This window comes from Ochlerotatus camptorhynchus, unplaced genomic scaffold (assembly GCF_037179485.1).
Source record: "Ochlerotatus camptorhynchus isolate MF236.1 unplaced genomic scaffold, CSIRO-AGI_Acam_v1.1 ptg000064l, whole genome shotgun sequence".
NCBI classification, from domain to species: domain Eukaryota; kingdom Metazoa; phylum Arthropoda; class Insecta; order Diptera; family Culicidae; genus Ochlerotatus; species Ochlerotatus camptorhynchus.
In genome coordinates, this window is record NW_027040554.1 from 3,740,528 (window position 1) to 3,754,056 (window position 13,529).

Genomic DNA, 13,529 nt, shown 5'->3' on the forward strand with positions numbered 1-13,529 from the left:
ACCACATGCAATGGATAGGAATTTGAAAATTTTCACTTAATGCACTTTTCAACATCACTTCTTTACTTTCAAATTAAAATTTTTTTTAAATGAAAATTTAAATTTATAACATTTTCACTAGAACGAAAACGACGCAGCCTTGTTTTAAAAAACACCATGCTCTAAAATGGACTTCAGTAAACTAAAATCTTAACTGAGCTGTTTCACGCCAACTGATGAATCGATTTTATTTTTCCCTCTGCTCTGCAATGGAAATTCGCATAACTGTTCGCTAGGGGAAATGAACCAAGCTTGTGCCGAAATTCGGCGATTTTGACCCACGCAATTTGTTCAATATGATGTATTCGATATTTTTCAATAAATTATAGTGCAAAATGGCACATCTTATCGAAATGTCGTCTGAGATAAATTCATAAGAAACCGGTTGCCCTTTCAGAAAAAAAAATACACATATGAATCCTGATGAAAACTGACTAAACAACCCTTCCAGATCAATGTACTATCAACAGTTTCTTGCTACGACAACTAGAGACGCTACAGTTATTAAAAAGAAGCGGCCGAATACTAGGTTGAACAGACTTTAATTTATAAAAAAGCAATTCCAAATCCTGGATCTTGAATCTTCCTTTTTGTCCAATATTTCGGAATAAATGCTATGATGGAATCATACTGATACCCTTAGCTTTACATGTTTTTTTTCAGTATTTTCTGAAGAATTCACTTGAATCATCTCAGAACACCTTCGAAAGTCCATCTTAGACCGTATTTGGTATTTTATTAAAATTTTCTCCATAATACTGTTGAAAATCATCTGCAGAGCACTATTTTAATTTAATCTGCAAAGCTCTTCAAATTATTAATAATATATGCAATATTCCCTAGGCATTCCCAGGAGATTTCTCCAGAAAATTTACTTGAAATTTTTCTCAGTATTTACTTTGCATTATTCAGAAACTTCTAAGGAACTTTTCTATGAATTCCTTCTGCTGAAGACTGCCATATGTTCTTTTTGATTTTATTTTTTTATTTTTTAAGATTCTCCTCACAATTATCTTGGAACTCTCCTTTGAATTCTCTAAAAAATATCACCAAAACATGATGACAATTCCCTTAAAATGTTCCTTGACTTTTTTTTAATCCTTAGAATTGATATGTTTCTCGGTAAGTAATTTTTTGGAATTATTCTCAGAATTTTTGATGAAGTCATTTTAGAATGCCCTTAAAATTTTACTACTTCTCTCCAGAGACAAACCAGAAAATGTCTGAAGGTCTTTTTAATAAAATAGCCTAACCTAACCTTTACTCCTTCCCTTGGAATTATATTCACTTTGAAAGTTTACTGAGAATGCGCTTGCAGTGAAGTAACAAATTCCATAGATTTCTAATGGAAAATTATTTGGCATGCAAGTCAGAACTCTCCTGGAATTCTTTTCCGAGCTCCTTTGAAATTTTCCAGGAATTATAGTCGGATTTAATTGTTATCCTCCTTTTAGCATACTTCCGAAGTATTCCCTTAAAAGTCCCATGGATTATTTGTCTCCCTGAATCTTCTTAAAATTAACCTTAGAATTCCTTAGGAATTCTTCGTTGAATTTTCTTGGATACCTCTTCAGAATTCCTAAGGAATTAACTTCAGAAATTCATTAAACTTTCTTTTAAATCCTATTCAGGTTTAACTTATATTTGTGCTCAGAAGTACCTTGATATTCAGGTTTCATGTAGAATCTGGTGTCAATGCCTCTCTCTCTGTTTCAATCAGCGGTTTGCATCCATTTAATTTACCTTTCAACCAGTCGTAAACAAACATGAAATTTATCCACCCAACGACCCATCGAGCAAGCGCACAAGGAGAATCAGATTACACTCAAGCTGACTCACCAAGCGCAAGCGGGGTCTCGCGGATAATATGAATGTTGTCAGTTCATTCATCTAAGCACTCATTTGTGCAAGGATCAGCGATTCAATTCGGGGCGATATAAACCTAAGCAATCGCGATGGCAATTTAATGTAACGTAGAATGTAAAAATATGAAGCCCTAGTCATGAAAGGGGTAATGCATTGTGTCGCCCTATGCTTCCAGGGTATCGATAAGATTGATGAAAGCAATCGTTCTTTTAAGCATTAGGAAGCACAGGGTGTCCAAGTTGCTGCATAATCAATTATGAAGTATTTAAGGCAACCCATTTTGTAAATATAGTTAGTACTTATCAATTATCGATCAAGTCCTCATTTCATCCGAAAAGGTTTTCCTCCTGTGTGAGGAAGTCTCATCGTTGCATCAAATTCACTTTGTGCTCTAGAGAAAGTTTCTTTGTTTTACTTGTACTGCAAGTGGAACATAGCTAACTTCACGCATTGGAATTAGAATTGGCCTGTAACGCAGGACGATTCTAACCAAGCAAATTCCCTTGCAAGGAGTTTACAAAATAGAACGTCGTTTAGAAGCGCATAGCCTAAACTCCCGGTTGAATCTTTGCTGGTATGTAATGCAGAACGTTGAAGACGAAACCAGCAAGCCAACACTCTTTCGCTGCTGACGTCGTAAGATCGATGTAAATCCAGTCGTCGATATCTGGAGTTCCTCAGGACTACCTTGGAAGCTGTATGCACTTGATATTTTCCTCATAGTTTTTTCCAAAACTCCCTTGGAATGAGTTCCTTATAAACTATCATCCAATTTCATGAGCCTTGGAAATTATGCAAGGTTCTAATCTGTGATCTCGATCCTTGAAAAATTTCTCTGATATAAAATTTCTGATTTATGACGATAAGCTTCATTATTAGCATGATTGACTGCCCGTGTATGCAACTCCGTTATTGCCAGATCAGCTGTAATTACACATAGAACCAATAGACGTTGCTTGGGATTAGCAATCATCCTTAATGTGTGAATGCTGGTGATTTTAAACTAGGCAATACCAGCATCAGCAACGTCCGAATGCTGTTCAAGAAAGGAATGGGTAGGAATATGTTGACGTAAAATTCGCTTTAATTAAAACCAAGAACAACTCTGCACTTCTGCGAGAAATGACTGGGATGTTGGATAAAAAGGTTAGGATTGCAGCAGGATTCGTTTTGGTAAACGATTTTCATTACAATTCAATAGCGTGAATGAGCGTGGGATTGAACTCATAACTTTCTGCTCAATATGTAAGCTGCACGACAATCTGATATGAATAACGACACTTCCATATAATTTTCTCTAGCCGGAATCTTAATCACCAATCCCAACTACACACTTATATCAGCGAAAAGCCTTTGAGACTCACAAAAAAAAAACAATGATAACAAATGTATACGAACGTTATTCAACTGAAAAAAGTTCACCAAATTCAACCATGATCGTTGGATTGTGCGGATTTATACATTATGAATTCAAATTGCTCTTATTTCAGAAAATCTTAAATTTCTGTTTTATGCTGTTAGATTTTTTTCTGTATAGATTCTTCAAGATTACCAATACTTGTTCTGAGCAGTCAGTAAACGTGAATAAAGATACTTAAAATCGATTTTTGTCTGCGAAGCACTGTGAGTCACGAGGTACTTCGGTGTTATCCTGACAACGGGGTGGACTTCACGGCAAGGTTGCAAATACTCATTTCAGCTAAAATAATGTTTTAGGAATAGTAAAACAAAAAGAAGGTATGATGGCATGTTTTACTTGAAACTTACAAGAAGAGGTTACAAAGTATGCGTTTGAAACATAAAACCTGAAAATTTTGCTTTCTATGAGTCGCTGATTGTGACTCTCATGAAGTGAAATAAAGAGGTTTAATATGTCAAACACATTCTTTGCAACCTCTTCTTGTATCCAACCAATTCAAAATATGATCATGGCATTTCATTATTTCATAATTAAAAAAAAAAAAACATTGTTTTAGCTGAAATGAGTATTTGCAACCTTGCTTCACGGAAGGTTTGCTATTGCCATTTCAGGGTAAAAAATCAACGAAACGGAAGACCACATAATGCTACTAAAGCGGATAATCTGACGCCAAGTGAGCCAAAAAGTAGAAATAAATGAGGGTCGCTTTCAACTTGAGCAGAACAATTTTAAACCATTTCTCAAGTCAAAATGCTTCCAATGTAAACTTCCTTTTCACGTGAACTAGCAACTTGCAGGAAGTGTTGTTTTCAAAGATGGATAGTTGCATACAATATATGGAATATTTCATGATATGTCTCATAAATTTACGAGATCTATGCTGTAAGCTTGTATCATATATGACGCTCCTTTTATATGCATCATAGTAACGGAAATTCACACTATTCGTTTTAACTGTGTGTGTTCATAGCCACATCAAGAAACTTTATTAGTTCTAAGCTATTATAAGCTCCTCTTGTATGTATGTATTTAAAGGATTACCCTCATTGTTGCAGGGCATAGCCTAACAGTGAACTGTCCACCTCGTATGACTTGAACTAAACAGTGAACTGTCCACCTCGTATGACTTGATCAAGTTCCATACCTGGCTGTATTCAGTTTACCATTGTATTAATAGCCAGGGACCGGAGGGTGGACTTTAAATAATAAAAATGTTCCAAGCCGATACAGAACAAGCCATCATACGAGAGTATTTCTCAATGAGAGTGGAGAAAAGCCCACCTTCAATTCACGAAATGTTAACGAAAAGGGAGTTGGCAATTCCACTCTCCCCATCCAAATTGCTTCAATCAGGTGCTCGATAGTCCCATCCCCACCTAATTTTTTTTTTTTATATATGTATATACACTGATGTCTTTTTTACACGGTTATTTTTAAACGGTTTTTCGAGATTTACACGGTACGTTTTTAACGATTTCTCGACAACGATATAGCCTATCGACTTGATTCCAATCACATTATCCGTTTAAAGCTATATATTTTTGGTGAAAATACAGAAATTTTAAAAATGAGTATATATGGACAAACGGCATTAAAATCCGATTTTTTAAAACATTTAAGCATGTGATAAATAAAAATCTCGTTAGTTTTTTTACACGGTTATATTTACACGGTACATATCCCCCGTGTAAAAAAGACCTGAGTATATGCAGAATATCAGAATGTAAAATCATCATTTTATGATACCTTCTCTAAAGGTATGCTGAAGTTTTTTCTTCTGGCTGGAAAAATGAAACCCTAGTGTTTTATACATAAAATAATATTAAATAATAATAATTATTTCAACAAACGCAAATAATCACCTTGTTGAGTAATACTTTTTTTCAATAATCACGATGTTAACGGTAGACGTCATGTGCATGTACACTAGACTGATGCAAAATTTGAAATTTTCAATCCACAGTGTTCAAAAGGTTTCAAATCGGGTCCCGATTAACCTCCGAAAGTTTAAACTTATTTGATAAGAAACTGACTTGGCACAAACCATTTGAAGTTTATATGGAAATCACTATGGGAAAACCAAACTATTGTTCATTGTCTCCAAGCCTTTTACATATTGTACTGTTAACAAGTTCTATTGCTATTCTCATGGAAATTTTTATTAGCTACAACTTTGCAAAAAATCATTTTTCAGCCAAACGTCAAATTAAATAGTTATTAATTGTTTAAGAGATTGATAATCTTATGGCAAGTTTAAGCTACTGTATTGTTGGCAACACTGTATTCTGCAGTATGACGTAGTAGCCATGATTTTTGTCTTCTATTCTACCCGCCAAAAACACCAATGTTGCCTGCTGAACAGTTGATTGATCATAATCATAAGACATCAGTGACTTGAATCATTAATAATTTTTGTTCCTTACATTTGATCGAAAATTGATCTTTAACAAAGTTGTAGCTGAGAAAATTTTCAAAAAGTTAAGCTGTCATTTTTTAAAGTAGAGTTAACTGGGGAATTTTGAGATGGATATGAATCGAAATTATGGTTTCCCCATAGTAATTTCCATATAAACTTCAAATGGTTACTAAAGGAGTTCAAATTTTGGGAGGATAATCAGGACTAATTTGGAACCGTTTGAGCACTGTGGTGTGAAAATTTCAAATTTTGCATCAGTCTAATGTACATTGTGGTTTTTTGACGTAGGACTACGTCTTTGTGGACTGTACTGGGGTGCAAATCAAAAAAGTTGTGCGACGAAATAGTGTCAGGTTTTGAAAGCTTTCAACATGGTCATATATGTATGAAATTCACCTTTAATTACACCATTTGATTCAGGTTGGATGCAAGATTTTTTTGGTATAAAAATAATAGTTTTTTGACGTAGGACTACGTCTGTGATTTCTATAAGGGGGTACACTTTGTGAAAACCGAAAATGTAACATGTAACAAAATTATGAAAGATTTTGAACGTTAATAACTTAGCTGCCTCTGGACTAATTTCAATAATTATATCACCAATCGATCAGAAATATTCTTACGCATCTGTTTAATTTAAGACTTTATCTTTTTTCCAAAATGTCACTATTGAAAATTTCACGAATGTGCAACTGTTGCTATGATAACTAAAATTATCATCGATTGCCTGCGAAAAGTGATTTCCCTAACACAGATTTCAAAGTTGAATTCCATTCGGTTTATTCAATCACCGCGTGGTGAGTGGTGGTGTTCTCCAGTACACAACGAAAGGCTCCCCGCAAGCAGCTAGCTATCAAGGCTGCCCTCAACCGCTGATCGCATTCAGTTCCAATCACCGTGTGTGGTGGTGTCCGGTCATCGGCATCAGCAGCAGTGCTTTCGGGCGTAGCGTTGAATATTGTTCTCAAGTACACAACAAAAAGCTGCCTGCAAACAACGAGCTGCGCCCCGGTCGACTTGAATGAGTCATTCGACTATCGGAATTCCCATTATATGGAAGAATACCAGCAATGATGTTCAGATGGACATTGTGGTATTTGGTAAATTAGCTCATATGGATTAATCGGTGGTTTCATGCAATATTTTTCACAACTCATAATATCCAATTTTTCCGTTAAAACTGTTAAAAGCTTACTAAATTCAAAATGCACATCCAGATTGTATTTCCTAGATTGGCACCACTAACTATCTAGGTACACTGAAATTGAATCTTATTCAGAGAGTGAGTCACTTTTACTCATTCGTATGGATAAATTATTAAAAGCGTAGGTTACTCATGCGTTGAGTGACCTACGCTTTTAGTACTTTCTCCATACGAATGAGTAAAATTATCTCACAACTGAGTAAAACTGACTCACTCTCTGAATAAGTTTCGTTTTCAGTGTACTTATTTTTCTTCAGATCACAGCAATAGTCTCGTTTATTAGCTGACTATCTGCATGTTTTTTTACTGAGACTTAGCAAAGTAGAACTGCACTGAAACAATGCTCTTTACAAATGCATTTCAGAATCAGAAATCGGCATTCAAAAGGTTTTAGTTGCGAACAAGTTGTGTTGGATTGCTCTCAGCGAAAATTTAAATTTATATATATATATTTTTTTTCATTCTTCAGCAAGTTGTTTTGACATGACTACAATTAATTAGTTTTCGAAAGTTGGGTGAACATGTTTGAAACCTAATTATGAAAAAACAAGGAACGTATTTTCTTATTTCAAAAGTTGAATCCTAATTTTTGTTCATTTTGGAGTTACATTTCTAAACCATTTATTTTGTTATTAATGAATTATTAAATGGAGCAGCAACAATAATCTCGTAGTCTTACGTCGAAAAAAAAAAAATATCGTCGTGCTTTGTACACAACCCTCAACTTGTTTTTACACGGGGGATATGTACCGTGTAAAAAAACCGTGTTAAAAGCTACCAATACTAGGATTTTTCTCATGCTAAAATATTATAAAAATGAATTTTGATGCCAATCACAATTATAGCATGCTATGCTATGATCCATACACAGCTATTCCATAGCAAAGCGATTTAGTGAATTTGTAGTTTTGTTCCTTATCGGAAAATATTACACCCGTATTTTTTTTGTCTTTAGACTGACCATTTCCATGTTAGAGTGGTTTTAAATTAGGTCTCTGGAGCGATATAGAGGTCGAAAGTTGCATTTAGTGATAACGTAACAGGCAGTTGTGTTTTTCTTATCAGAAGACGGTACTTTCAATATTGAACAAAATGTTGGGTTACACGTCAGCAAAGTTGAGGAAGATTTGCCGCAAACCAAACGATTGGTTTCGAATAAGTATGTGTTTAGTGTAACATTATTTGGAAATTAGAGCGACTCAGTTATTAAACTTCAAAATTCGAGCAATACGAGGTTTTCCACCTGTACAGGCTTTCCATCTGTTAAATATTTTGATATTTAAGCATCATATTTAAGCGTCAAACGTATGCATTTCCATAGGCTTGATAAATATCATTTTGAATTTCCTATCTGAAGTGGAAGGAATTTCTCTAACTGTTTTCATGCTTTAGATTAGCATTGTAAGTCCCTCCTACATGAAGAATTATGCTATGGAACGGCTTGCTATGCCACGCCCCCCCCCCCCATCAGTAAAACTCCGGGATATTATAACTGAGCCGTGGCATAGCAAGCCTTTCTATGGCATAAAAGTTCTTAAAATAGGAATTACTTAAAATGCTAATCTAAAAGCATAACCCAAGTAACATTGCAGGTTTTATTGCGGTTTTATAGAATTCCACAAGTCTAAATCGTGGTCTACAGAACCTTTAAAAAACCAAAATTGTTACTTGGGAAGTATACCAAGTAACATTGCAAGTTTTATAGAGGTTTTATAGCATGCTATAAGCCTAAATCATAGTCTACAGAGCTCTCATAAAACCAAAATTGTTTCTTGGGATAGGTACCCTCTTATGATTACAGTACTTGGTACTGAAATATGTTATCTGTGAGAGGGAAATCACTTTTTTTTTTCATCACGAAACCCATCGTTTTCTTATGTAAAGTAATTTATATGCGTTGACAAAACGCACGAAATCTAAAAAAAGAAATATGTACTGAACAACTTTTGCTCAATCGGCAGATAAAAGATGAAACAAGAATTGATTGGAGAGATTTCAAATTATAATATTCTGATCGTAAGATATCCGCGATCAATTACGAAATTTCGCATAAAATAGTTGTTAAAAATGTGAACCCCCAATTTTGTGTGTGCTTTTTTTGCGTTCTGAAGAAAGCTCTACCTAAAGTACCTAAAAAATTCAGTCAAATTTAATTACAGGATTTTATTAGGATAATCTCATGCATTTCTTTTGGAATAATTTTCCATCATCAAAATTATTTCAGAATTTTTCTTAAATTAGTTTGAGATTCTCTATGGGACCCTAAAAAATAAATCAAAAACAGTCTAGAATTCTCTGCAGATCACTCCAAAAAATCATGAAACTCATCCTTAGATTCTGTTCTTAAAATTTCCTTCCATTATTCTATTTAAAATTCAGATGAATTCTCTATGAAAATCACATCGGAATTGTTTAGAAATTCTGATTGAGAATTGTCTTAAACTGCTCCAGAAATTCGTTTTGTGATGCCTTTGGAATTCTTTTAATATTATCCCCTTCAAAAGTCATTCATTCATTCCAAAATAAAAAATCTTCTCAAAATTCCATCGTAAAAAAATCTCGTCTGTTCTAAGAATCTTGAAATGTTTCAAAGGCCCAAAATCTGATTTTTTCTGAAAAAAAGACCACATAAATTTTTCATAGAAATTCACAGGTTTTTCCAGGTGACTTAGAATTCCTGGTTCACTGATCACCTTGTTGATCCCACACTTGCCCGATATCATCCGATCGACTCTCCGAAAATGAGAGAGCGATGTATATGTAGAAAATCGGATGATATCGAGTAGATTATTGTCAATGTGATATCACTCAACACGCCGTCTGCTGCGAGGAAGTTTTCAGCGATGATGTTGCTATTGTTTACTGCGGTCAGCTCACCATGCCGTCCGATGTGTAAATGAGCGGAAGTGCGACAGCAGCGCTTTTTTATAACTTTACATGTTCAAGCAGAACGATGTGCAACCAAGCAATATTCGATTTTGATGTCTGGGTTAGGGAAAACATTTATTTTTCCATGAAAACAGTGATTCAATCACTTTTATTTTAATAATTTAAAAAAGTCTTTTAAGTTAAATTGGAATAGTATTTACTTCATCAGATTTCTAGAGTTCTTTCCTATCGATTGGTGTATTTGGATTTTATTTTCATCGATCAATGACAAAGTTATAATCGTTCAAAACCTAACATATTTTTGTGACGGTCACAATTTTAGATTTTTAATTTACCCCTGTACCTTCCCGTAGACATAGATTGTAATTAAATTTTATAGTTTTCCTGGTTTATGACAGAGGGTGCAATATGTTTTTTTTTAAGATTTTTCAATGTATTCAATTAGTTAGATTTCATATATTTTGACAAGCAAATCAGAAAATTAAAAGAAGATGATAAATAAAAACGAATTGAATCTACTCATTAATCAAAACTCTATCATCATGATAAACCGTTCATTCGCCGACCCACTCTCTGCAATCAATCATTAACAATCATCTGGCGCTCACGTTATCAACATAAACAACGATAAACCGCAGAACCATCTTGTCTTTCATCGCCCTCCCCCCCTCACCCACCAGAAGAACACACAGAAACAAACTCCACTCACCTTGGCGGCACGTCTTAAGCTCGTGGATGACAGCAACGGTGGGGCTTCAAATCGAGGCACTGGCAGCAGAACTTGAACTCGAACTTGACGCCGATCGCCGGATGGGGACGACTTTGCATGCACTATAGTGTTACCGCGCGCACTTTATTATTTTTTTTTCTACTCCGTCTTCAACTATCTGTATGCTGAAACTGTTTTACTGCTGACCACGGCGCTATTCTTCGATGCGCTCTGCTAGATCCGTTAGACCTCTGGCGCGTAGCTACGAGGCACCGGATGCTCTGAACTGGGACTGGGGCTGGATGGCCGGGGCTATCTGGCAGTGTTCCACTTTTTGCGCTCCCAGAAAACTTCCAGAAAGCAACCAAACGGACAGGTGCTTGGCTACGGCGGCGGCTGCGGCGATCCCGATTTATCAGTTAAAAGGCATTGGCGAGAGGCCTATTTTTATTATTATTACTATTATCCACTTCTTTCACTTTACGATTGGCGGCTAGGTGGCTTGGCTTAGTGGTTGGAAAGAAATTGCGGCGACAGGAAATCGATCGATTTTCTTTTCTAGCACGGATGTCGTTGATGGCCGCTTCAAGGCGGTGAAGGCCCACGACCTGTTGCTGCTAATGATGCAGATCTGCTCCGGCGGGATGTGGCTTAGGTTGTTGGTGGATGGTACTACGATAACTACCACTGCCGTTAGCACAAATCGGTATCATTATGGACAGGTTCTTCTCTCAGAAATTTTCCGAAACACTCGTTTGCCACACTTTCTTCTTCCCCTAGGTCACAGATTCCGGTGCAACTCCAACTCGACACACGACTCGAGACCAGTTCCGTCCGGACGACAACCGTAAAACTGAAGCTACGTGTAATTACTGAACGATCATCGCTCTAGTCACAGACAGGCAGAGAGTTCACCGACGAATTGAACGCGACAAATAAAAAAAAACTGATTCACACTTCACTTCCTTTCCCCCGAATCACAACTGTCGTGTTTCGTCTCGATGACACTTAATGTTTGACTAACATCATTATCATTATGTATCTCGTTGCTCTTCTCGAAGATGAATAAAAAAAAACTACAATTTCACTTTTTTGCTTCCCCCGGAAAAAGCTCTCACTCCACTTAACGCAGCAGACGCGCGCGCACTTTGCTTGTTCACTTGAATTCTTGCCGAAACTTGACTGCTGCTGAGCTGCTCAATTTCGCTACCCGACTACCTGCTACGGACGAGCGGACCGGCCAAAGACTTCTCCACTTTTGATGATGATAGGCAGCTCCTCGGATGGCAGCAGCTGCCAAACTATCAGACGAGGCGGTGGACGGACGGACGGATGAATGGACGGACGGACGTTGTTCGATGAGCCAACCCTGAAATTATATGCAAATGCAGAAAAACAGTGTGAGCGGGAGAAATTAAGAGAGGGGATCCTTAACATGGCGATTGCCAATTCACTCGCCCAGACTCGTACGCACTCTCTAAAATCAACAATTGCTATCAATATTCGTGCTTTCATGCACTTTGGTCTTCCAATACGCTGGTGGGTAATGCTGGAATTCGGCATTGGCCAGATGAGGGCTGCAATTATTCAATCGACTGCCAGTGTGCATTTTTTTTTTATTTATTTATTTTGGCGGAGTTCAACAGTTTGTACATTATTTACATAGGCATGAGATGAGTCATGTCTGCTCAGATAGTCACGCAGATGACGTGCTGGAAAAGTGATTCGATGATGAATACTCAACTCAAAACAGGAAAACTATCGCAGTACAGCATTTCATTCATATGTGCGGTGGGTGGTTTGCTTTGGCATTTTTAATCGAATATATAACACACGGTTGAAAGACAAAAGGGCTAAGATCAAAAGGTCGAAATGGGCAAAAGGACGAAGTGGACAAAAGTTTAAAAAACCAACATCATAATTGCAAAAATATTGTTAAGAAAGTTTACGCTCAAAGTACTACAAACTTAGAAATTATTTCCGCCTTCGGTAATGTTTTACCAAATTTTCAACATTATCGAACAAAGCAGTGCCGGTGGTGTTGTGGTAAGCGCGATTGCCTCTCACCCCAGCAGGCCTGGGTTCAATCCCAGTCGGTGCCACCGGGATGTTCTGAGGCATAAAATCTCTGATCACGCCTTTCTTCGAGAAGAGAAGTAAAGCAGTTGGTCCTCGGTTTGAGTTGATGGGTCGATAGGTAGGGTCCAGGTGTGGGAGCTTCCTCTCTGACGTCGGTAGCATTGGTGCTCAGCACGGAAAACAAGATCAACGGAAAACAAATTAAGTCAATGACTAGACACTGAAGAAGTTTGCAAGTAGTAAACGAAATGCGTCTCTGTTATAGTTCGTGTAAGTGATAGTGAAAGTGAATTAGTGAAACTGAATTAGTGAAAGTAAAAGTGATACAAAAGTAATAAAATTAAAAGGCAAAAAGGCATACAATTATTCTACTAAAACGCTCATCAATCAATTAAAATCAAAGAAAAAAAAAACATTGGTAAAACTTTGAACCTCATTTTAAACGCTGATTCACTAAATTTTAATTTAAAAATACTGTCAGTCTTGTTTTAATAATCGAGTCTTGCCATTGCGGTAAAGTTTTCCTGTATGGGGGAAACCCTGGCGTAGTGGTAAGCATCCATACCTCTCACGCCAAAGTCACGAGTTCAAATCTCACCCCCGGACAAGACACGAATGAACCAAGAGCGTTAAAGTGACTATAATAAAAAAAACAAAGTTATATGATATAAAGAAGCAATATATTTTAGAGAAAGTAGGTAATTTGTCTCTTAAATAGCCATGACAGGCACAAATACTTTATGTTATCTTAGTTTTCCAATGAGCTGCTAATGATTTAAAGATGGAAAAATATTATTTAGGGGAAATGGCTCTAATGTTGGCCTATGGATCTAAGATTGCGACTATTGCTAAAAATCTGCTATTTATCAATTTTATCTAGATGAACGCGTCATTGGGATGGTACTAA

General features: G+C 36.5%; 1 protein-coding gene across 2 annotated transcripts in view; it reads right to left on the minus strand.

The window, feature by feature from the left end:
- The window catches only part of Np (Notopleural), a 125,718-nt gene extending 114,447 nt beyond the window's left edge, over positions 1-11,271 (minus strand). Inside the window, exon 1 of one of the 2 annotated variants that reach the window (XM_065216587.1) lies at positions 10,544-11,271. The gene's annotated coding sequence lies outside the window, so the exon portion shown is untranslated. The remainder of the gene's footprint in view (positions 1-10,543) is intronic. The other variant, XM_065216588.1, reaches the window with a different exon arrangement.
- Positions 11,272-13,529: the final 2,258 nt, after the last annotated feature.